This window comes from Tupaia chinensis, unplaced genomic scaffold (assembly GCF_000334495.1).
Source record: "Tupaia chinensis unplaced genomic scaffold, TupChi_1.0 Scaffold000452_1, whole genome shotgun sequence".
Classification (NCBI taxonomy): domain Eukaryota; kingdom Metazoa; phylum Chordata; class Mammalia; order Scandentia; family Tupaiidae; genus Tupaia; species Tupaia belangeri.
The window spans coordinates 1-24,334 of NW_006159959.1; the positions used below are offsets into that span (position 1 = coordinate 1).

The following is a 24,334-nucleotide window of genomic DNA, read 5'->3' on the forward strand; positions in this document are numbered from 1 at the left end:
TGTGGCTGACAGCAAAAACCTTAAAAAAATATTTTTTAATGAAAAAAAATTTAGAAGCGTATTTATTTTTTTCTGAGAGACAGACATACATCTCTAACAAAGTCTTTAAGCTGCAACTCTACCTCAGTATCAGTTGGCCCAGATCATGAATATTGCTCACATCCAGTGTGTTCAGGTTCATGTCAGGACATGAGCCCCTCAACCTCCCCATGTGGACCCAGTTGTATTGCCACTGCACACTACCTGGCCCTCTAATTTCTCAGAATAAAACATTTAGTGATAGTTATAAGGTAAGAAGAATTAGTGGAGTCTTTTATTAGGATACCTTTTGTCTTTTAGAGGTTACTGAGAAAGAAAAAAATGAGGTAATTACTAAATTTGAGTGAGTATTTTTACCCTGCAGCATTTTGCTTTCTCCTGATCTATTTTATCTATTGTCTTTTATTTGTAATGCTTTGATTTAATTGTTTTTCATTGGAAACACTGTAAATATTTGCCACATACAACACAGTGTTTTGAAATATGAACACATTGTGGAATTTCTAAATTAAGCTAGTTAGCACATATATTATGTTGCATACCGTTTGTGTCTGTGTATGTGTGTGTGTGTGTGTGTGTGTGTGTAGAGAACACTTATGATCTACTATTTAAGCAATTTTGAAGAGACAACAACGTTGTTATTAACTGCAGTCATCATATTGTACAACAGATCTCTTGAACTTAATTGTCTTATCTAACTGACATTTATTTATTTATTTTTTTTTTTTCACTTTTCTAATAAATTCTCAACCTCTCCCCATCTCTACTTACCTTCTCCTCTGGTCATGCCTGTTGTACTTATTACTTATTACTTCTATGAGGTCAGCTTTTTTAGATTCTGCATATAAGTGAAATCGTGTGATATTTGTCTTTTTGTATCTGACTTACTACCATTTAACATAACACCTGCCAGTTTCAACTGGTCACGAATGACAGAATTTCCTTATTTTTAAAGGCTGAATAATACTCTAGTTTATGTGTGTGTATATGTGTCAGATTTTCTTTATCCATTCATCCATCAATAACAGTTGGTTTTATATTATAACTGTTGTGAGTAATGGTGCAATGAACCTAGGAATCCACATATCTGTTCACAATCCTGATTTCATTTTCTTTGGATAAAAATCCAGTAGTGGGAGTTCTGGATTCTATGGTAGTTCTATTCTTAAGTTTTTGAAGAACCACCACACCATTTGTCATAATGGCTTTACTAATTTATATTCTCACGAACAGTGAGCAAGACTTTTTTTCCTCCACATCCTCTTCAATATTTGTTACTTTTCATTCTAACAGGTTTGAGGTGGTATTTCATTGTGGTTTTAATTTCTCAGATAATTAGAGAGTTGAACATTAATTTCATACATGTGTCAACCATTATTTCTTAATATAAGACATATTTCTATTCAGGTCCTTTGCCTATTTTAAAATTAGTTTTCTTGTTCAATTTAGTTGTGTGAGTTTCTTATGTATTTTTGGATCCCTTATCAGACATACGGTTTTCAAATATTTTTGCCTGTTCCATAGATTGTCTTTTCAATATGTTGATTATTTTCTTGGCTGTACAGAAGCTTTTGGTTTGATGAAATCCTTTTTGTTTATTTTTTTCTTTTGTTACCAGTGCTTTTGGGCTTATACTTAAACATTTCTTTTTGTACAAGCTAATGTTATGGAAATTTCTCCCTATTTTTTTTTTGTTTATTTTAATTTATTTTATATATCCAATCTCTATACATCACTTAACTTGTAAAATGAATTCAGTTGAAGATACTATGCACATTATCATCAACAGGTAATAACCAATTTTTGTGTTCCATAAATGTCTTGCTTCTTTATCTTCTCCTTAATTTCTTCCTTATGTTTTCATCTAGTAATTTTATAGTATCAGTTTCAACATTAAAATCTTTAACCTATTTTAAGTTGATTTTTGTAAACAGTGAGGGATAAGGTCTATTTCCCAACACCACTTATTAAAGTAACTGTCCTTTCCCATTGTGTGTTTGTGGCACCTTTGTTAAAAACATTGACTTTAATTGCATGTTTTTATTTTCTCTCTCTCTCTCCCTTTCTCTCTCTCTCTCTATATATATATATAATAAATATATATAAATTTTATATTATCTTTATCTTTAATTAAATATGAAGATCTCTCCAATGTAGCATTGAGAGACCATTCACCTACTGCTGTTTGGCTACCAGTCTTTTAGCTCTCTCTTTAGCAGCGGTGTGGTGGACACTTTCTCCTCATGGAAGAGAAATCTATGCCCTGTTGCCTTCATCAATAGCAGAAATATTGGGAACCAGCTATTAACGTAATGGCTATGTCACTGGACTCCCACATAGTCGACCGCAGTTCACATCCTGGACACGGTGACTTAAAACTCATGCCGGGCACGTGTGCATGCATGCCCAAGATTCCGAGAGAAGAATGGAGGAGAAAGGATTGCGGCGTGACCATCCCCCCTGGGGGGTGATTTCTCGCTTTCTGTCTCTATGTCTCTCTCTGTCTGTCTGGAGAGCGCAAGCACCATATAGCGAAAATCTCTCCAAAAAAAATAATAATAATAAAAAAATTGTTGAAGAGTTGAATGGCAAAGCTGTTGCCATTGGCATCTTTTATGTGAACCAAACAAAATGGTCAGGATGTCTCTCTCTGTTGTTGACCACACCAAGTTTTCCCAAGTTAACACCTTCAGTCACTATACACAGGTTACCAGTGTCAAACTTGATGAAATGAATAATCTTTCCAGCCTCCAAATCAATCCAAATTGTGTCGTTCACCTTGATGAGAGGATCTGGGTAGTGGATAGTGTGAGCATCATGAGTCACCAGCTGAGGGATTCCTTTGGTGCCCTTAAAGATTTTTCTCACTTTGTACAACTTGTATTTGGCCTCCTCAGGTGTAATATGATGGACAGCAAAATGATCCTTGGTGTCATAGATCAGATGGAAATTCTCTCCAGACTTATCAATGCTGATGACATCCATCAAACCAGAAGGGCAGATTATGTCAGTATGGACTTTGCCATCGATCTTGAATCGCTGCATGCAGGTTTTTTTTTTTTTTTTTTTTTTTTTTTTTTTATGTCATCTCTTATTAAAGCATACTTAATTCTGTTCCTTAGGAAAATGATGAGAAGAAGATATTCCCTTTGCCTGTGTGGACTACTGGATGGATGAGGAGTAAACATACCAGTCAATTTATCCAACATCCAATGCTTTGGAGCTGCTACCTACTTCAGATGCTTCTTAGGGTCAGGAACCATGGCTGCACTAGGAACAGAAAGAGTCATATGTCTGGTTTTAATGTCAGTACCATACAATTTTGTTTATATTATTTCATGTTTTGAAATCATGGAGCATGATACCTCTAGTTTTGACCTTTTTGTTCAGTGTTATGATAGCTACTTGGAATCTCTTGTAGTTCCATATAAATTTTAGAATTTCTTTTTCTCTTTCTGTGGAAAATGTCATTGGAATTTTGTTAGGGATTATATTAGCATTGCAAATGACATTAAGAATGTTATTTTCTGGACAGTTTATTAGAGTAGAGAAATGACACTAATTTTTGTGTATTGATTTTATGTCCTGAAATTGTTTATTAGTTGTAAGTTTTTTGATGGAATCTTTAGGTTTTCTTTAATTAATTAATTAATTAATTTAACTTATAGCATTTACTAATGTCAGTGGGCATATGCATTTACTAGAGAGAGACACTTCATTTCTCCTTTAATTTGGAATTTTTGGCACACATACACACAGAGCCTGGCTGGTTTCCAAGTTCCAGGTCTAAAAGTCAAACTACGTAGTCAGCAGTATGAGAGATAGCCTCTTTAACCATTACACCATTGGCTGGCTCATCTTTAAGTTTTCTATATATAATATCATATGTTCTGCAAACCAACGGTAAACTCTTTTCATTTGAAAGACATGTATTTATTTTTCTTGCCTAATTTCTCTGGCTAAGATTTCTATTTCTATGGTGAAGGAGGCAATGATAGTTTACATTCTTGCTTTTTTCCTGATTTAGAAGAAAAATATTTAACTTTTTACTATTGAGTACAATGTTAGCAGTTGGTTTGTCATATCTGTCCTTTATATCTAATGCCTTTTGTTGGTTTCTCAGAAACCTCACTTCAAAATGCACCTCCATCTACTACGAGAGCAGTTGCAAATTTGGTGAACAAGAATTACTTTGCAGCCTTGCTAAAAGAAATGTTTACCAGACCATAATCTCCAAACTCTAATTCAATACCTGGGGAGAGTCCCAGAGATCTATATTAATAAAAATCATGCTAAGTGTTTCTATTGGAGATGATCCAAAGTGATACTTCTAGAAACATAGAGACAGAAGCTGATAAAAATTCAGAATTTCTAATACTGTCATCTGAACTTTGAGATTTTAGCTTTAGAGACTCTTTATCAGAAACAGATAAGAAAGAAGTAGGACATAAATAGAGACAGGTCTTCTAGTCTTTTGTCTTTTCCATATCAATAAATCTGGAGAATCTTTGTCTTCCAGTCCATCACATTGTGGAGTACTTCAGGCTCCCTGTGATGTTGGCAAACATCAGAGCTTATTCCTGGGTGGTGTTGTACTTAAATTCATTTATTTTTTTTCTTTTCTTTAATAATTTTGGATTGGCATTTAAGAAAGTATCACAAGCAGACTAATACCACTCAAAAAATGTCCATGCCCTAATCTTGGAAAGAGTAACTAGCTTACCTTGCATGTCAAAACAGAATTTGCACATGTAATTGAGGTTACAAACTTTGAGATAGTGAGATTATTCTTGAATTTCCAGGTAGGCTCAATTTACCACAAGATTCCTTCAAAGGGAAAAACTTTCCCAGCAGGGTAAGAGCAGAGATTGAAGAGGGGAGAAGGTAGATAGAGAATTTACTTGCCATTACTGCCTTTGAAGTAAGGAAAGGGGTCACCAAGACATGTTAGTGGTCTCTAGAAGTTGGGAGTTCCTCTCAGTAAAATAGTCCACAGAAATTGAACTCTGTAAACAACCCAAGAGAACAGGAAACAGATTTTTTTTCCTAGAGCTTTCGGAAAGAAACAGAATCATGCCAACACCTTGATTTTAGTCTAGGCCTTTACTGGCCTTCTGATGTATAAACCAATCAGATAATAAATTTGTGCTGCTTTAAGCCACCCAGTTTGTGGTAATTTGGACTACAACTTGCAGCAACAGAAAACTAATACAAAAAGCAAATATAACTATTTTTCCTTGAAGTATGTTCTCTGTATTTTTTTAGGTCAACTTTGTAGACTAATGCCTTTTTTTTTATTAGACTTTTTGATTCTTTTAGAGTCTAACTGCTTTTCTCTTGTTCATTTCAATTATATTAGAGAACACTATGGGGCAGTTATCTTTCAACAATTAAATGCAAATTATTCAGCAAAGATTTTGGCTACTGAACTGGTAGCTAACAATGCTTCCCTGTGAAGTGGTTTCATCCATTTAGTTACCAAGTTTGCTGATAATTAGATTTGGTGCAAGACTCACTATTTGCCTGCCATAAAAATGAACCATGATGACTGGATTTCACAGCTTCCTTGTCTTTCTCCTTGGTACACAACCCAGCTTCAGTAAGTTGACTGATGACTTACTGTATTTCAGACCCAGTGTTCCTATTTTCAAATGATCTGCACATATTATTTCTTCAGTGAAGTCTTATTATTCTTTGCTGTAAATTTTTCCAATAGATATCTCAGATAGTTCATAGTTTTACTTGAACTATTACTTAAATATATGACCTTAAATCTCTGTTGCAACTTTTATTTCATTTTTTAAAGTTCAGTATCATTAAGAAGTGTGCTTTCCCTTAGGAATAAGTAAGTCTTCATTTATAAGATGTTGGTGCTATCAATTATGTCAGAGGATAGGTACAATACTGATAGTATGGAGGCTTTGTTTGTCCTCACTTATCAAAAATGCAAAGTCGGGATCGGCAGATGGTATAGTGGTTATATTGTTGGACTCCCACGTGGTCAACTACAGTTCAAATCTTGGTGACTTGAAAATCACGTGTGACGCATGTGCATGCATCCCCAAGGTCCTGGGAGAACAATGGAGGAGAAGAGAATCACAGTGAGGCCATCCTGCGGGGTGGGAGGAAGAGCAGTGATTTCCCACTTTCCCTCACACTCTCTCTGCTAAGTGCACATGCCCTAAGGCAAAAATCTCTACTCTCTCTCTCTCTCTCTCTCTCTTTCTCTCTCTCTATCTCTCATTCTCTCTCTCTCTCTCTATATATATATATATAATAGATAGATAGATAGATAGATAGATAGATAGATACTATAGCCTATTGTTATGTTTCTTTGATTATTTTTCAAAAACAAATAATCTGTATTCTTTTCTTTCTTTTTCTTTTTTTTTTTTTTTGAGAGATTTTCACTGTAGAGCGTGTGCGCTCGCCAGACAGACAGAGAGAAACATAGAGACAGAAAGCGAGAAATCACCCCCCCAGGGGGTATGGTCACGCCGCAATCCCTTCTCCTCCATTCTCCTCTCGGGATCTTGGGCACGCACGCACACGCGCCCGGCGTGAGTTTTAAGCCACCGGGTCCGGGACACGAACCGCGGTCGACTACGTGGGAGTCCAGCGACACAGCCATTACGCTAACTGCTGGTTCCCTCTTTTTTTCTTTTTTTTAAAGGCAGTGATTGAAAACGAGCTGTCAGTTCCAGGTACCTGTGTATTTCTGATACTATTTTCTTCATACAACATTCAAGACTGAAGGATCAACCTCTATTTCGAACAAGAGGTTCTTGTAATGAAACTGTGCAAAGACTAGTAACTTCTGAAGCATAATTCAATTTCATTCATATTTAATTGGAAAAATCAAGTCATATGCTAAAAAATAACATCTTAAGGTAGGAAAGATTCTTCCTACGAAAGCATTGGTCATATGGCAATGGAGTAGGATGTTACAGAGAAGGGAATAATCGTGCATAGTAACACAACCTATCATACTGAATTCATAATAGACTTAATATTATATAGTATATTTATACATGTATGTAATGCCTCTTTTCCCTTCTTATCTGTGAGGAAGGAATTAAGTACCTCTTGATTTCTAAAATAAGTAAACCCTGTGATAACCCACTTTACTATTCTCTCAGCTATGGCATAAGTAAATATTTCTCATCTACTTTTCTCAAGTTCTTAGATATCTACAGAGTAACAGTTGCAAACATGGAATAAGCTATTACATTATTGAATGTTATTCTTAGCAATCATCACAATTATTAAGATTTATTGTGTGTCCATTGGATAGATTATCCTTGTATTTGTTGTTAAGAAAATTCAAATTCTTAGTCTCCAGGATGTGAGGAAGGGATAGAGTAGAATTTATATTTTCTTTATGTTCACTTTACAGAGCAAGAAACATGACCAATAGAACAGTGTGCAGGAGGTTAAGTTATACATGGGCACATGGGAAACAGTACTCTTCTATTTACTACCCTATGCATATAAACAAATTGGTGATATACTTCACAATCAATCTCTTACCACCTTTCACATTTCATCAGTCTATAATCTGGGGAATAAAGCACATTAATAACTTCAGTTTGCATCTAATAAAACTGGTATGAGGTAGACATCTTAAAATAAATGATTTAAAATATTATAATATTTTCTTTGTTCATTTGCTTGTTTTAGTTTAATTTTATATCTTCCTTATAGGAGAATTAGTACTATATCAGTCAGGTATATGATTATATGACTATATAGTATGAATAAAGCTTGATGACAATGCATTTTCTACATCTGGGAAGGCAATTTTTCAAACTAATGACTTAATATTGCATTGATTCTCTTCAATTACTTTCCTTTCTTTAAAAATAATTAGGAAAAGAAAAATGAAAGAGAAAAGGAAATTGAAATGGGTATGTCATATTTAAATTCAGATCTCACTATGATAAATGTTGTAAAGGTAATATGAAGGTTTTTTTTGTATTTTTTATTTTTAGAATAATTGACACTGAATTTTGAATTACATCCCATTGGATGCATATTTTGAAGGCCACAAACCAAAGAGAAAGAGAGAGAGAGAGAGAGCACTCTGAGATTTTATTTCTTATTTTTAAGTTTATTTCTTCCATGAGACTGAGAGACAGAGAGAGAGAGAAAGAGAGAGAAGCCCCCTCAATGGAGTTTCATACTGCAAAATCCCCCCGCCCCCCAGATCTCTCAACTGCTACAATTGTGGGTGCAAGTGCCCAGCATTTAGTGTTCAGGCAGAGAATCAAACCTATTATCTTCCATATGGGTTCAGCATTACAAGGCATTATCTGTGCCATTGAGCTAGTCCAGTTAAGATTTTATAGCATGAGAACAATATTGTTTAAGTAGTCTTGTTTACTTTGAATATATCTTTTAACAGCAACTAAAATTTTAGTGAGTGTTGGCTGTGTTTTAATAACACGTTTTCAAATTATATACAAAGATGAATAAAATAAGATGTCTGGTTTGTTTGGAAATTATTGAGGGAGAAGTGGCTTTGAATATTGATTAAACAAGAGTTCCATGAGTAGTTCATTTTTGAAGTTAGGTGATGGTTGCATAAAGATTCATTATACTTCCCTGTCTGCATGTTACATGTTTGAAATTCTGCATATTAATATTACAGTTGTAAGGAATTTACCTGTTAGCTTTTATTCTGCATAAAATAATCTAAGTTTGTAAGATAGAATAGCCACTATTTATTATTGTTCATGAGCCTAGAGTCATATGGGTACTTTTGCTAATTACTGATACAAAGAAAACATCTTCTACCAGCTCAAAAATTCCTTTGTTCAAAATACAGAAAAAAGAGAACACATTTTTATTACTAAATAAGCTTTAAACTAGACTGAGGTGTGCATCACAGGCAATCCACTAAAAAGGTTGCAAAGGAAATGCAATCTTTTATGTGGCCAGGTAGATAGAATCCATTATACTTATGTTCTTAAAGTAAACTATAACTAGATCTCAAGTAAGAGGACTGAAGAGCTTCACGTGTCATCACAACTTGTTGCAAATTCATCTACTAATAAAAGTATTATCTTATTTTCTTTATCCAAAGGAAAACTAATATTTTTAATTTGCATTTTAATAATGAGAGGTAGTCTTTACAACTTGAAGTCAGGAGCAAAAATTAATCTAGTTAGGCTCCTACCCTCTAGTCTCTTGTTGAGGACTAGATAACTGCACTATCTTCCTTCATAATTCCTTTTCAAATAAATGGTCTTTTAAGAACAGTATTCCTGGGATTTAAAACTGGCTAGAGGCTTGTTTAGTATTTTAAAAGATTTGTTATATACATCTCAAAGGACAGAGTTTACCAAAAAATGTTTTCTAGGAAGTGCTCAAAGGAAAGTGAGCAGGAGTTCTTTGTCTTTTTGCCTCAGGGTGAATGAAACACTTTTCTTACTTTTTATTTACCTTTACTTTTACAAGATTGGGGCTAAATGCATCTGTTCTTGACTGGGCTGTCTCATGAGTTTACAGTAACTGGCAGTAACTCTGGGAACTGGCTTATCTGGGGAGTCTTCAGGCTCTGGTGGTTGGTTTCCTGTGGGCTGGCAACCAAAGGTGACATATATAACTTTTATTTTGTTTACTTTAACTTTTTCTTTTTTTTTTTTTTTTGCAAGTGGGTGCATGCATTCACAGAAGAGAGACAGAGGATGAGAGAGAAGGAGAGAAAAAGGAAAACTGAGAAACAGTCCCCTACCCCATGGAGGATGGCCATCTTGCAATTCCTTTTTCTTCATTCTCTTTTTAGGGATTTTGAGCACACAGGCTTATGTGACCAGCATCCCTTTTAGGCTTCTAGTCCAAGTTCCAAGTCCAATCGTACCCTTGGCTATGTGAGATTTAGCTACCTTAAACACCACACCACTGTTTGGCTCAACGTATATCAATGTTTTTTTAAATTTTTTTCTTTTTTTTATTTTCGATTAGAACATGTGTGCTTTCCGGAAAAAGATGATCAGAGGGAAAGTGAGAAATCACCCCTCAGAGGGAATGGCCACATCGCAATCCCCTCTCCATTTTCCTCTTGGGATTTTGGGCACCCATGCATATAGGCCAGACATGATTTTCCAGCCACCAGGTCCAGGACTTGAAAGTCTGTGGACATGTGAGAGTCCAGTACCTTAATTACCATGCCACCTGCTGGCTCCAACATTTATCACTTTAAATCAGCAGCATAGCCAAGCTGTGGTGGCATTCAGAAGCACGTGTCTTGTGCAGAATCAGCACAAACAGTTTCCTCACATTCTGTAAGTCAAAGAAAGTCACAGTGTCAGTCTGGATTTAAGGGAGAGATAATGGTTTCTACCTTTGATGGGAAAAGTTGTGAAATCATCTTGCAAGGGGAGCATAGATATTGGGAAAATATTTCACTGCTTCTTTGCAAACAACTTAACTCATAGTGAATATACAATTTTCAAAGAAATTTAATTATGGTAGATAATTGGTTTTAGACTTATTTCATGTGTCTTTTAGATTTGTTAGCTTCCCTTGTGAGACTGAGACCAGGTACCTAATTCTGGTAAATGAACAATTTGAAAGGGCATGTGTGCCTCATAGTCTGAGAGAGTCAAGATGAGTTGTGCTTCCTTCATCCCTCTCTTATCTTACAATAGTAACTTGGGAAAAAACATGGTCCAATTAGCATAGCTTCATAATGGAGGAAAGCTCTGTCCTATCTAAGTAAGAAATAGATCTTATGTTAAGCCATGGAGATTTCTGTATGATAAGTCATGTAAACATCTGAGTCGGTTGTGATATCAATCATTAACTACTTAACTAATATTGATACCAGATCCTGAAATGTTAAAAATACATTTCTTTGTTTAGTCTTAAATATAATATTTACCAGGTATAAAATGAGTCCCAGGTAATTTACTTTATTCAATAGGATGACTTCATTGTCTCTTATTTGCTTTTTCCCTCCTGACTAATTGTTACTCACTAAACACTGTGATTATGGTTCCGTATTGACGTATTGTGATACTCTTGACTGTTCAACTTTTGCAAGATAAAATCATTAAGTATCATATAAAAATTGAAGAGATTTAGGTGTCCTAAGAGTTCTTGGTCTAAAGTTCTTTAAACATCTTATTCTGGACCATCCTTGAGACATTGGCATCAAGAAAATATTGCCATCCACCAAAAATGACATCACAGAAACATCTGGAAAGCCCAGAAATCCTATACTCAAAATCTCATGTTGCCTCCTCCTGATCTGTTTTGTGTTTACTTCTCAATTGTCAAGACAGTACTTTAACATTCTTGGACTCTGGATTGGGGAAAAAACAAACAAAATGTTTAACAGACACAAAAATGAAAAGTTATCTCCTGATGATAATGGATATGGTAATGACTAATGTGCACTGCATGATGCATGCTGGGAAAAAAAAAACATGCTGTGCACTGGAAGGATGTACAGTGATTAAATGTCTATTTAAAAATGTAAAGAAAGAAAAACTATATACAGATTTGTATGTTTACATGTACTAATAGACACAAAATGTTTATAATAAATTTGGGATAAATAAAACTATAAAAAAAGATACTTGGACTCTGTTACTGTCCCAGTTGATGTTCTCTGTAATACAGTCTTTCTCTAAACAAATGCTCATTTTCTCACAAATTGGCTTATTGTGCAACAAGTGGTCAGGCCTGGTATTTATCTGGTAACAATATGACGTATGCAAATTTTAAAAGAGTTACAGAAAGCATGTAATTTTTAAGACTTTTTTCTAAGCATGAGATTTATTAGATTTTCTTCCTTCTGCCTAATAAAAAATTGCCTAGAGATGTTTATAGTAAGATCTGATCTAAATTTTGTTTTATTATTTCACATAAATATATGACCACTAGGCTACTTTACAACTTAGCTGTAAAATTCTTCTTTTATTTGCCTGATGAACTTGTTAAGCGTTCAAATCCTGCTCAAGGTGCACCTTTCTTTAAAGTGTTTTTAAACTTTCAACTCCATATAAGATCAATTACTTCAATATCTCTATTGCTTTCAGTCTTAAAGATACTGCTTCTATTGAAAGTATCATACCATTTTGTATGTAATCGTGCATGTACCAGTCTTGGTACTAATCTCTAAGCTCCTTGAGAACAAGAACCAATGTTATAACTCTTTATACTGCATTGCATAGTTCAAGACTGTTATACAGAAGACAAGAAGTCCGATAAATTAATAAATTTATTGTTGAAGGTGTTAGATTATTAATTATGCATTAGTTTTCTAAACTTAGCATGAGAAAATTCTCTATATACACAAGATAGCTAGGCATATATTTACATATATTTACAATAGTTCGATTTTATCACCATATAGGTAGTCTTCCAATAAACACCAATACAGAGCATGGATATACGTTTAATTAAATAGTGAAACAAAACCAAAAGATTCTGAAATTTTTCTTCTGTTTATTCTTTGGAAATAGGAAACAGAAAGAAGGGCTGGCCTTTTCAGATATGCTGGTCTGACTTAGGTCTGCTTACCACATGGAGATTCAATGGTTTTGAATATAATCACATAGTTGTGCAACATTTTTAGAACATTTTTAGAACACTTTAGAACATTAACAATTAGCAATTTGAGAACAACTGACAATTCGTGAACATTTTATTAGAACATTTTAGAACATTAACAATTAACAATTTGAGAACAATTTCATCACCCAAAAAGAAATCCCATTAGCAATCACTTGTTCTACTGTCCTAAAATGTTTATGTAACTACTAATCTATTTCTGTCTCTCTGCCTATTGTGAAATAATGTGTAAATGGAATTACATATCATCACCTCAAATACTTAGCTTTTTTTGTGGTGAAAAATTGAAATTTATTTTCTTAGTCTTTTAAAAATGAATAATATGTTGGTATTTACTATACTCCTGGAATATACAAAAAAGCTATGAGAACCAAAAAGATTTCTAAAGTAAATATCACTGATACTTTTCTTTCTTTTTTTAAAGACAAGTTCTCTCTATTCCATGGTCTTTGTGCCTTATTCTCTCAAGGAGCTGTGGCTATAAGCATAACACCATAGCTGGCTTTTCGGAGGGCTAGGATCAACGAGAGTCTATTATGTAGCCTCAGTCTGCCTATCGCAATGTCAACCAGCATGTGCTATCATGCCTGGGCCATCACTGATTTCATTTCTTTAATCTACCTCACAAATTTTTTAACAATAAAAGAAGAGATACAAAGTTGGAAACCAATGCTTCCACTTAGTTTCAAACAGTTCAGCAACTATAAAATATATGAATATCCATCTTTTGAAATATGAAGAATCCATGGCAAAAATGAACAATAATTGGGGATCTAGGTGAAGGGTATACAAAGGTTCATTGCACTATTTTGTCCAATTTTTTTTAGGCTTGAGATTTTTCAAACATAAAAGATAGGAGTGAGTTTAAAAAAATCAGACAAAAAGCTAATTTATGTTATTAAGGAGTACAAACATAGGCTGTAAAATGATAAAGAAAATAATTATAAAAATTCAGGATGGGGGCAAGCAGGTGACATAGCGGTTAAGGAGTTGGACTCCCACATGGTCAACTGCAGTTTGAGTTCTGGACTTAGCAGCTTGAAACTCATGATGGGCACATGTGCATGCATGCCCAGAATCCCAAGAGGAGAATGGAGAAGAAGGGATTGTGTCATGGCCATCCACCCCAGGGGCTAGTTTCAATTCCCTCACTGTCGCTCTGTCTCTCTGGCCAGGGCATATACCCTATGGAAAAACAAAACAAAACAAAAATCTCAACACATACTTTTAAAGAAAAGAAAATTTGCTATATCCTTGTCAAATACTATTATAAAAATAAATTTTATGCTTTTTAACAAGTAAACTTAAGTAAGGGGCTCTTGCTATGTGGGCCATTTGCTATCAAAAGATATTGAGGACCAATTATTGAGGTTAGTAATACAAAAATGTCATCTTATTTTGATATCATAGGTTCTTATACAATCATTAATTCTAAATCATGTGTAATTTGATAATCAGGTAATATATATTATAAGTAATCCCCATGAACTGTCATATGATGCCATGATACTCATCCTGGCAGATTTTCTAGCATATGCAACTTAAAAATGTGTTATAAGAAAACTCTGGAGGAGAGCTTTATAATTATTCAAATATCAAACACAATTTACATATTATTCATGTATAAATGTTCTATAGATTTTCTGATTTCCTCATTAGGAATTCACAGAATTTTTTGTGAAACCCTCAAAATTAAAAGTTAGTCAGAATTCCTTGTTCTCAAACTCATTAAAAAACAAAAAAAGTTGCCAGAGAATGCCTGAGCTTGCTGGAGAGACAGACACACACACACACACACACACACACACACACACACACACATTTTAACAATAAAAGAAGAGATACAAAGTTGGAAACCAATGCTTCCACTTAGTTTCAAACAGTTCAGCAACTATAAAATATATGAATATCCATCTTTTGAAATATGAAGAATCCATGGCAAAAATGAACAATAATTGGGGATCTAGGTGAAGGGTATACAAAGGTTCATTGCACTATTTTGTCCAATTTTTTTTAGGCTTGAGATTTTTCAAACATAAAAGATAGGAGTGAGTTTAAAAAAATCAGACAAAAAGCTAATTTATGTTATTAAGGAGTACAAACATAGGCTGTAAAATGATAAAGAAAATAATTATAAAAATTCAGGATGGGGGCAAGCAGGTGACATAGCGGTTAAGGAGTTGGACTCCCACATGGTCAACTGCAGTTTGAGTTCTGGACTTAGCAGCTTGAAACTCATGATGGGCACATGTGCATGCATGCCCAGAATCCCAAGAGGAGAATGGAGAAGAAGGGATTGTGTCATGGCCATCCACCCCAGGGGCTAGTTTCAATTCCCTCACTGTCGCTCTGTCTCTCTGGCCAGGGCATATACCCTATGGAAAAACAAAACAAAACAAAAATCTCAACACATACTTTTAAAGAAAAGAAAATTTGCTATATCCTTGTCAAATACTATTATAAAAATAAATTTTATGCTTTTTAACAAGTAAACTTAAGTAAGGGGCTCTTGCTATGTGGGCCATTTGCTATCAAAAGATATTGAGGACCAATTATTGAGGTTAGTAATACAAAAATGTCATCTTATTTTGATATCATAGGTTCTTATACAATCATTAATTCTAAATCATGTGTAATTTGATAATCAGGTAATATATATTATAAGTAATCCCCATGAACTGTCATATGATGCCATGATACTCATCCTGGCAGATTTTCTAGCATATGCAACTTAAAAATGTGTTATAAGAAAACTCTGGAGGAGAGCTTTATAATTATTCAAATATCAAACACAATTTACATATTATTCATGTATAAATGTTCTATAGATTTTCTGATTTCCTCATTAGGAATTCACAGAATTTTTTGTGAAACCCTCAAAATTAAAAGTTAGTCAGAATTCCTTGTTCTCAAACTCATTAAAAAACAAAAAAAGTTGCCAGAGAATGCCTGAGCTTGCTGGAGAGACAGACACACACACACACACACACACACACACACACACACACACACATACAGAGAGAGAGAGAGAGAGAGAGAAAGTGAAGGTAACAAATTATAACCCCCATGAGGAATGGTCATGCTGAAATCCTTCCTTCTCCATCTCTCTCCTTTTTAAGATTGTGGTTACAGCAGGCAGTTGTGCCAGTCTGCTTCTCAAATCATTGGGCCCGGGATTCTAATTGTACTATCAGTCATTGTGGGATCTAGCTGCTTTGGCCACCATGCCATGCTGGCCTCTCAAAATGACTTTCTTTTTCTTTCTCTTTTCTTTTCCTTTTCTTTCTTTCCTTTTTTCTTTTTCTTTTTACTATTTTTTTTTTCTTTTTAGAGAGATTTTTGCTGTAGGACACATGCACTCACCAGAAAGACAGAGAGACAGAAGGTGAGAAATCACCTGCCAGTGGGGATGGCCATACCACAATCACTTCTCCATTCTCCTCTAGGGATATTGGGCATGCACACGCATGCACCTGGCATGAGTTTTGAACAGCCAGGTTCAGGACTTAAACTGCAGTCAACTACATGGGAGTCCAGCAACATAACCATTATGCCATCTGCTGGTCCCAAATGTACTTTCAATATAGATGTATTAGTCCATTTGATAGTCATCTTTCTTGTCATCTAATCCAATATTAAAATGTCGATCATCAATACTTTGTTCAGCAACTTCTACTATTGGAATTTAGATTATTTTCAATATTGTCTGTCTTTTCTGGTTCTTTATTATCTGGAACAATAACTATTTCTCTCCACATTTTGTGCAGACTTTAGATTCATAGGCACATAGTCTATGCAGAATGTGGTAAAAGCCCTTCACTGTCTAAAATATTTTTAGGTTTCAATAATGGTTTGTTTGCTCTATTTTACACATCATTCAAGAACTTTATAGCACTGACATACTCTATCATGAAGGTTTGTATTTATTTGCTTGGTCTGAATGCTGTTAATGATCTTATTATTTATGAAGCTAACATATTTTGAGTCTTCTGGAAACTGCAATGGGAAAGATTGCCTTTCTGGGAGCTCATTGGTGAAACTGCAACCACTTAACACTGTTTACCAGTCAAAAGATGCAGGGAAGATTAAGAAACGTACTCTCAGGTGTTCCATCACTGATTTTTATATATTAATCTTCCATCCTAAAGGCTTTATTAATTATCTTATTGGATCTAGTAGCATCCATGCATGTTCTCTCAGATTTTCTGTAGAGATATAAAGTTTCCTACAAATGAAAGTATTTGGGAAAAGTTTTCACTTTTTTATACTAACTGCAAGTTAATTGTGGCTTTTTGTTTGTTTTTGTAGATGCCCTTTATCATATTAAGGAAGTTCTTTTCTGTTTATTTTAATTTTTTTAACTATACTAGATTATTACATTGTCAGATTCTTTTTTCTACATCTATTAACATCATTGTGTTTGTTTCCTTTACTATTTTAATATGTAATAAACCTATTTAAATTATTTCTAATTAAGTCAGTTTCAGTATGCCCCGGCCCCGCAGGACAGTCGAACAGGTTCCCTGGGGGAGGGAGTGAGAGATGGGACAAACACACGCACACACACTACAAGGTGCTGATCAAGTCGTCTTCTTCCATCTACTTCCATTTATTGAGGGAAAATGGTGAGTTATATACAGCTGGTGGGCACCAATTGGTTGCCCAAAATGCAAATGAGATAGAACAGCATGAACCAATCATTGATGTGGGTGGATCTCTCCCATTGCCTAGAAACCCAACCACTTCCGGGGAGAATGGTTGGTCACATGATTTCTGAGAAACCATTTGCTCAGTGAGGAAGTGAAGCCAAGTGGTTTCCAAGATGATGGATAGCTCAAGATGGCTTCCGTATGCAGGGCCCGTCACATCAGTAGATTGTGGTTTTCTAGAAATTTATCTTTTTATTAGGTGTCTAATAAAACAATTTGTGATATTCTTTTTAATTTCTGTAAGTTCAGTATTAGCATTTCCTCTTTAATTTCTAATTTGCATAATTTAAGTCTTTTTTTCAATTTAGTGAAAAGTTTGCCAATTTTGTTAATCTTTTCAGAAAAGTACATTTTGACTCGATTAATTTTCTTACTGTTTTTCTGTTCTTCATTTCATTTATTTCCATTATAATCTTTACTATTTATGTACTTTATACTTGTTTTAAGTTTTTGTTGATCTCTTTTCCCCACTGTTGTAAGGTGGAGGGCTATATTATTATTGGACATATTTCAATAAATTTATTTAAAGCTATAAATTTACCTTTCAAAGCTGAGTTAGCTGAATCCTATTAGTTGCCAAGTTTTATGTCTTCATTTTTGTTCATCTCAAAGTATTTTCTACTGTGATTTCTTCTTTGATCTACTGTCCAAAGGAGTGTGCTCATTTAATTTCTCTATAGTTGTAAGTTTCCAAAATTCTTTTATGATTGATTTCTAATATCATTATATTTTGTTTAAGGAAAATATTTTGCATTATTATAATTTTTAAAAATTTATTGATATTCATTCATTATCTAGAATATTATATGTTTATCAGAATAGTCTAGTTTTCTCTAGATTTTTAACATATTTATGATAGACATCTTGCTTTTTTTTCCTGCTAAAGTCAACATTTAAGTTTGGTCAAAAGTGAATATTGTATGCTCTTATACTGCTGTATGCGGATCACAATTTCCTCCTTCTTTGCATGTATTATATGTGGATCATGAACACTTTTTACAATGTATTTTATTAACTCATGATATTGATACTCATCACCCTACTCCTGCCAGTATGGACACTTAGTCCTACCCCATATTCCAAATTTTGGTGGTGCTGGTGTTACTAGCATATTTCAGAAGTTTATCTGGGCCAAGTTCAATATAGACTTATTTGCCTGCCTACATGCTAACATCAGACCTCTTGTTATACTTTCCTAGAATCTAGCAGAAGTTAGAATAAAATTATGGTTAATAGATAGAGCCCTTTGATCTGCTCTGAGGAGGCTAAAACTTTAGCCCTAGACTGGGTACATTTGAAATAAACATGCATTCAGCTTTTTTTGGAGGGACATTGTTTCTCACAGATGTTTTTACATTTTGCTGATGTATACTGTGATTCATTTCTCATTGCCTTTTTGTCTAGTTGTTCTATACATTATTAAAAATGAGGCATTAGGGCCAGCCCATGGCATGGTGGTTAAAGCAGCTTGATCCCATATGGTAACTGCCTGAGTTGAGTCCTAGTTTTGGTAACTTGAGAAACACACTGAATACACACACATAAGCAAAAATCTTGAAAGGAGGTGAAAAATAGAGGAGAAGGGATTGCGGATTGACTATTCCCCATGAGGATGTTTTCTCACTTTATTGCTCTCTGTGTGTGTGTTTCTCTCCAGTGAGTACATGCACCCTCTGATAAAATTTAAGAAAAATATGGGGCATTGAATTGATGTCTTCAACTATTATAATCAAATCACCTATTTTTCTCTTTTTTGGAGCCATGTATTTTGAGGCTCTATTTTTAAGCATATATGTTTATGATGGATTGGCATTTTTATTATAAAATGTCATCATCTCTGGTAACATTGTTGGTTTTATGGTACATTTTGTACATTAGTGCAACCACTTCAGATTTCTCATGATTGCTACTTGCACTATCTTTCTTTTTCGTTTATTTTAACATTTGTTTATCTTATGAGAGAGAAATAGGTAGAGCGAGCAGAAGGCCCCTCATAGGGTCTTGCAAGGCTAAGATCCTGCCCCTGTTCTACCGGTGTGCCCAGCATATTCAGGACAACCTGGGCTATGAACTATGCTCCTTTCCATGTGGCTCCAGCAGCACTCTACCACTTTTTCTCATTTTTTTTAGGTACTTTTACTTCTAGTCCATCACTTTCCATTATCTAACATGTGTCTCTTATAGCCAGTATGTAGTTAGGTTTTATTTAATTATCTATCCAGTTTGGCAATCTTTGTTTTTAAATCAGATTGCTTAATCTATTCATACTTACTTTGATTATTGATATAATTAGATGTATATCTGCCATTCCATTTTTTGCTTTTCATTTTTCTCATATCTTATTTATGCCTCTACTCTTTCCTCGCTGATTGATTTCACATTACAAAATTGTTTTTCAACGTAACTTTTTTTTTGAGAGAGATTTTTGCTATAGGGTGCGTGTGCTCTCTGGAGAGACACACTTTGAGAAATCACCTCCCAGGGAGAATGGCCATGCCACAGTCCCTTCTCCTCCACTGTCCTCCTGGGATTTTGGACACACATGCATATGTGCCTGCCATGAGTTTCAGGCTACGGGGTCCAAACTCAAACCACAGTTGGCCAAGTGAGAGTCCAGCACCTTTACTACCCTGCCACCTGCTGGCCCCCCAATGTAACTTTTTAATTCACTTCATGCTTTGTTTTTACTATAGTATTTTTAACTTTATCTTTAGTAGTTGTGTAAGAATTTACCATATGCACATTTAGTTCAGAGATATCCAAACTTAATTTCAGTGAGATATAGAAATATTACTCATACCTATCTCTCCTTTTCCATCTTTGTGTTGTTACTGTGTTATACATAGTAAACCTATGAGTGTATGTATTATAAGTCAATTAATATATGATTTTAGATATTAATTTTTATAATTTTATGTCTTTTAACTAAGTTAACAGATAAAAGAAAAGCAAGTATATCTTATAGTAAATGTTATATTAAACGTATTATTTTCTATTTCTACATCTCTTCCTTTCTTCCTGAGGATTTAGTTCCCATCTGGTGTCATTTCCTTACTCCAAAACAGTTTTATTTTTACATTCCTCCTTTGAGCTCTCAGAGCTAAATATACTACATTTTTATACGGTATAGGCACAACAACATAATAATATATGCATTATTTTATACAATTGCCTTTTAAATAAGTTAAGAGAAAGCAGATAAAATAATATCCATTTATACTGTGTTCTATAATTTTACATAATATTATATATATATATATATATATACACATAATTACCTGTAATTATTGGTTTTTCATGTGGATTTAATTTTCTGTGTTTTTATGCTTTCTACCTAGAGAATCTTCTTTAGTGTATCTTGTAAGGTGAGTTTTCTAGCAATAAATTCGGTTTTTGCTTTTTGGAATATATTTATTTCACTTTCATTTTGAATCATTTTATTTCTGGAAATAGCGTTTTTGCCTCTGGGCCCTATTGTGCCTGATGAGAAGTCAATTGTTAAATTTATTGGTGGCAAGGTCCATTGTGAATGATGAGTTATTTTCTCTTGCTGCTTCAAGATAATTTCTTTTTTTTTTTTTTCTTTTTCTTAAGAGAGTTATTTTGCTATAGGGTGCATGAGCTTGTCAGAGAGACAGAGAGAAAGAAATCACCCCCAAGGGGATGGCCACGCTGCAATCCCTTCTCCTCTATTCTCCTCTTGAGGTCTTGGGCACGCATGCACACACGCCTGGCGTGAGTTTTAAGCTATGGGGTAGGACTCACACTGCAGTAGACTATGTGGGAGTCCAGCAATTTAATCATTAAGCCATTCGTCCCTCAATATAATGTCTTCATTCCTTTTCTCTGTCTTGAATACATGATTACTACCGCTCTATATTCAAGTTCATTAACTTTCAGTACAGTTCTCTGGGTAGCTTGCACTTCCCCATTGTCTTTACCTTCTTTGCTTATAGCTCTCAAAATTAACGGTAGAATATGCTGGGAATGCAATATCTTGAGATAGGGAGGAGCTGCCTGAAACAGCCTGGGCCTTATTCCTCTCCCTCCTATGGAATGTAACATCTTTTGATAGAGAAGTTCCTGAGATGGTGAAGCCTTTTTCTTTCTTTCTCCCCTAGAATCAGGGTGTCCTTTAAAGCTTTGTCCAGGGACCAGCAGTTAACGTAATGGTTACATCGCTGGACTCCAATGTAGTAAACTGCGGTTCGAGTCCTGGACCCTGTGGCTTAAACTCACGCCGGATGCGTGTGTGTGCATGCCCAAGACCTGAAAGGAGAAAGGAGAAGAAGGGATTGTGGCGTGGCCATCCCCCTGGGGGGTGATTTCTCATTTTCTGTCTCTCTGTCTCTCTCTGTCTTTCTGGCGAGCGCATGTGCCCTAGAGCAAAAACTTCTGAAAAATAAATAAATAAATAAAGTCCAGTGATTCATATCCCCTAAAGTATGCAGCCCAGGGCAGGCTGGTTTTTGGGGACTCTTAGTTATGGTGACAGTGAGGCATGCACAGTCAAGACTCTATCTACTCCAGACAGCTCTCTTGGGCTTTGGAGAACAAATGATGATAGATCTAAGGCTTCTTTGCCTCTTCCTGTCTACCTGTAGGTAATGTAGTAAACTGCGGTTCGAGTCCTGGACCCTGTGGCTTAAACTCACGCCGGATGCGTGTGTGTGCATGCCCAAGACCTGAAAGGAGAAAGGAGAAGAAGGGATTGTGGCGTGGCCATCCCCCTGGGGGGTGATTTCTCATTTTCTGTCTCTCTGTCTCTCTCTGTCTTTCTGGCGAGCGCATGTGCCCTAGAGCAAAAACTTCTGAAAAATAAATAAATAAATAAAGTCCAGTGATTCATATCCCCTAAAGTATGCAGCCCAGGGCAGGCTGGTTTTTGGGGACTCTTAGTTATGGTGACAGTGAGGCATGCACAGTCAAGACTCTATCTACTCCAGACAGCTCTCTTGGGCTTTGGAGAACAAATGATGATAGATCTAAGGCTTCTTTGCCTCTTCCTGTCTACCTGTAGGTCACAACTCTGTTTCCTATGTTTCATTATGTCTGAGCGTGTTTGGGCTTACTGGGCTCAGGTAAGTGGGTAATCAGTGTGTAGGACCCTGTTTCATCTCATTCTTTCTTCTACCAATCCATCTCTATTGAACATCTCCAGTACATTTCTTTTTAATTTTAGTTTTTCTACTTTTCAAATCCAGAATTTCCATTTTGTTTCTTTTTATAAGTTTTGTATCTTTATTGTTAGTTTTTTACTTAATAGACATTGACATCATACCCTGCTTTAATTCTTAAAACAGTTTTCTCTAAATTTTAATGTATTTATAATAGATAATTGGCAGGGATTTTTTAAGAATTAAAACCAACATTTAAGTTTGCTCAAAGGTGAACAATATTGTCTGCTCTTATATATGAGTCACAATTTCCTGTATCTTTGTCTGTATCATATATCTTTGTGGATAATGAATACTTGTTACAATTTATTTTAGCAGCTCATGATATTGATACCCTTTATTCTTCTCCTAAGTCCTTTTGTTGCTGTTAGATAATAAATTGTAGCCTCTGAGGATACTTAGTACTACTTCATGTTCCAGATTTTGGTGAGGTGATGCTACTAGTAGATTTCAGCATTTCAAGAGCTTGTCTGGGCTTGGTCCAACCTGGGCTAATTTGTCTCCCTATACTGGTGAGTGGGGTGGAGATGGTAACATCAGTCTCCCTCTTGCATTTTTCTGGAATTTAGTAGAAGCTAGATTCCATTGACGTGGGTAGTAGATTCCTTTGCTTTACCCTAATGAGGATAAAACTGTAGCCCTATACTGGGAGCTAGAGGAAGAAGAGCCCCACTTTCTTGACAGGATTTACCCAGAGTAAAGCTTCTGTCATACTGTTCTGATGAGAAGCATGAAGACAGCTTATGGCACAAATGTTGGTCTTATCTTTTACTGAGAGTTATCTTATTTTCCTGAAAAAAAATTATGCATTTCCTTCATGTCATTAGGACATTTTATAGATTTCAAATGGTTATTTTTATTAATTTAATTTATTTATACATTCAATCACTACACATCACTACAGCTCATAAAATGAATTTACCCCACATGAATATTCTTCACACCAGTTTAGTTAAAGATATCATACATGTTATTAACAGACAATCTTCTACTTCTGTTTCCCTCAAATATCTTGCTTTTCTATTTTTCTCCTGGATTCCTTTCCTCTAACTCTCCTCCATCTCCCACCCTCTTTCCACACTGTCTCCCGTATCTGTAACCATTTTCCATATTTCCATATCCTCTAATCCTTCAGTTTCTGCCATAGAGTGCAGGCATTATATATTAAGTGGAGACATACAATGCCTTTCTTTCATAGCCTAACTTGCCTAACTCAGAAGTAAATCTTCTATATTCATCCACTTTCTATCAAATAGTAGGGTCTTGTAATATTTTTATGGCTGAATAGTATTCTATAGAGTATATATGTTACACATTTTTAATCTATTTATCTATTCATGGACATTTAGGTTGGTTCCATGTCTCAGCAAATGTAAATAGTGCTGCAAAAAATAGATGTCCAAGCATTTTTCCAATTGATCATCCTCCTGTCCTTTGGGAAGATACCCAGAAGTGGAATTTTTGGATCATATGGTAGTTCTATTTGTAGATCTTTGAGGAAACTTCATATTGATCTCCACAGTGATTGTACTAATTTATATTCCCACCAACAATATAGGAGCATTCCCTTTTAGCACAGCCTTGCCGCCACTTATCATTTTTTTTTTTTTTTGGAGAGGTTTTTCGCAATAGGGCGCGTGCGCTCGCCAGACAGACAGAGAGAGGCAGAGAGACAGAAAGCGAGAAAACACCCCCCAGGGGGGATGGTCACGCCGCAATCCCTTCTCGTCCATTCTTCTCTCGGGATCTTCGGCACGCATGCACACGCACCCGGCGTGAGTTTTAAGTCACCGGGTCCGGGACGCGAACCGTGGTCAACTACGTGGG

At 35.2% G+C, this 24,334-nt stretch overlaps 2 pseudogenes; both read right to left on the bottom strand.

Moving 5' to 3' along the window:
* Positions 1 to 2,218: 2,218 nt before the first annotated feature.
* Positions 2,219 to 3,251, bottom strand: LOC102493570 (40S ribosomal protein S4 pseudogene; annotated as a pseudogene).
* A 13,161-nt stretch (positions 3,252 to 16,412) lies between these two features.
* LOC114009073 (uncharacterized protein C9orf85 pseudogene) lies at positions 16,413 to 16,652 on the bottom strand (annotated as a pseudogene).
* Between the last annotated feature and the right edge of the window lie 7,682 nt (positions 16,653 to 24,334).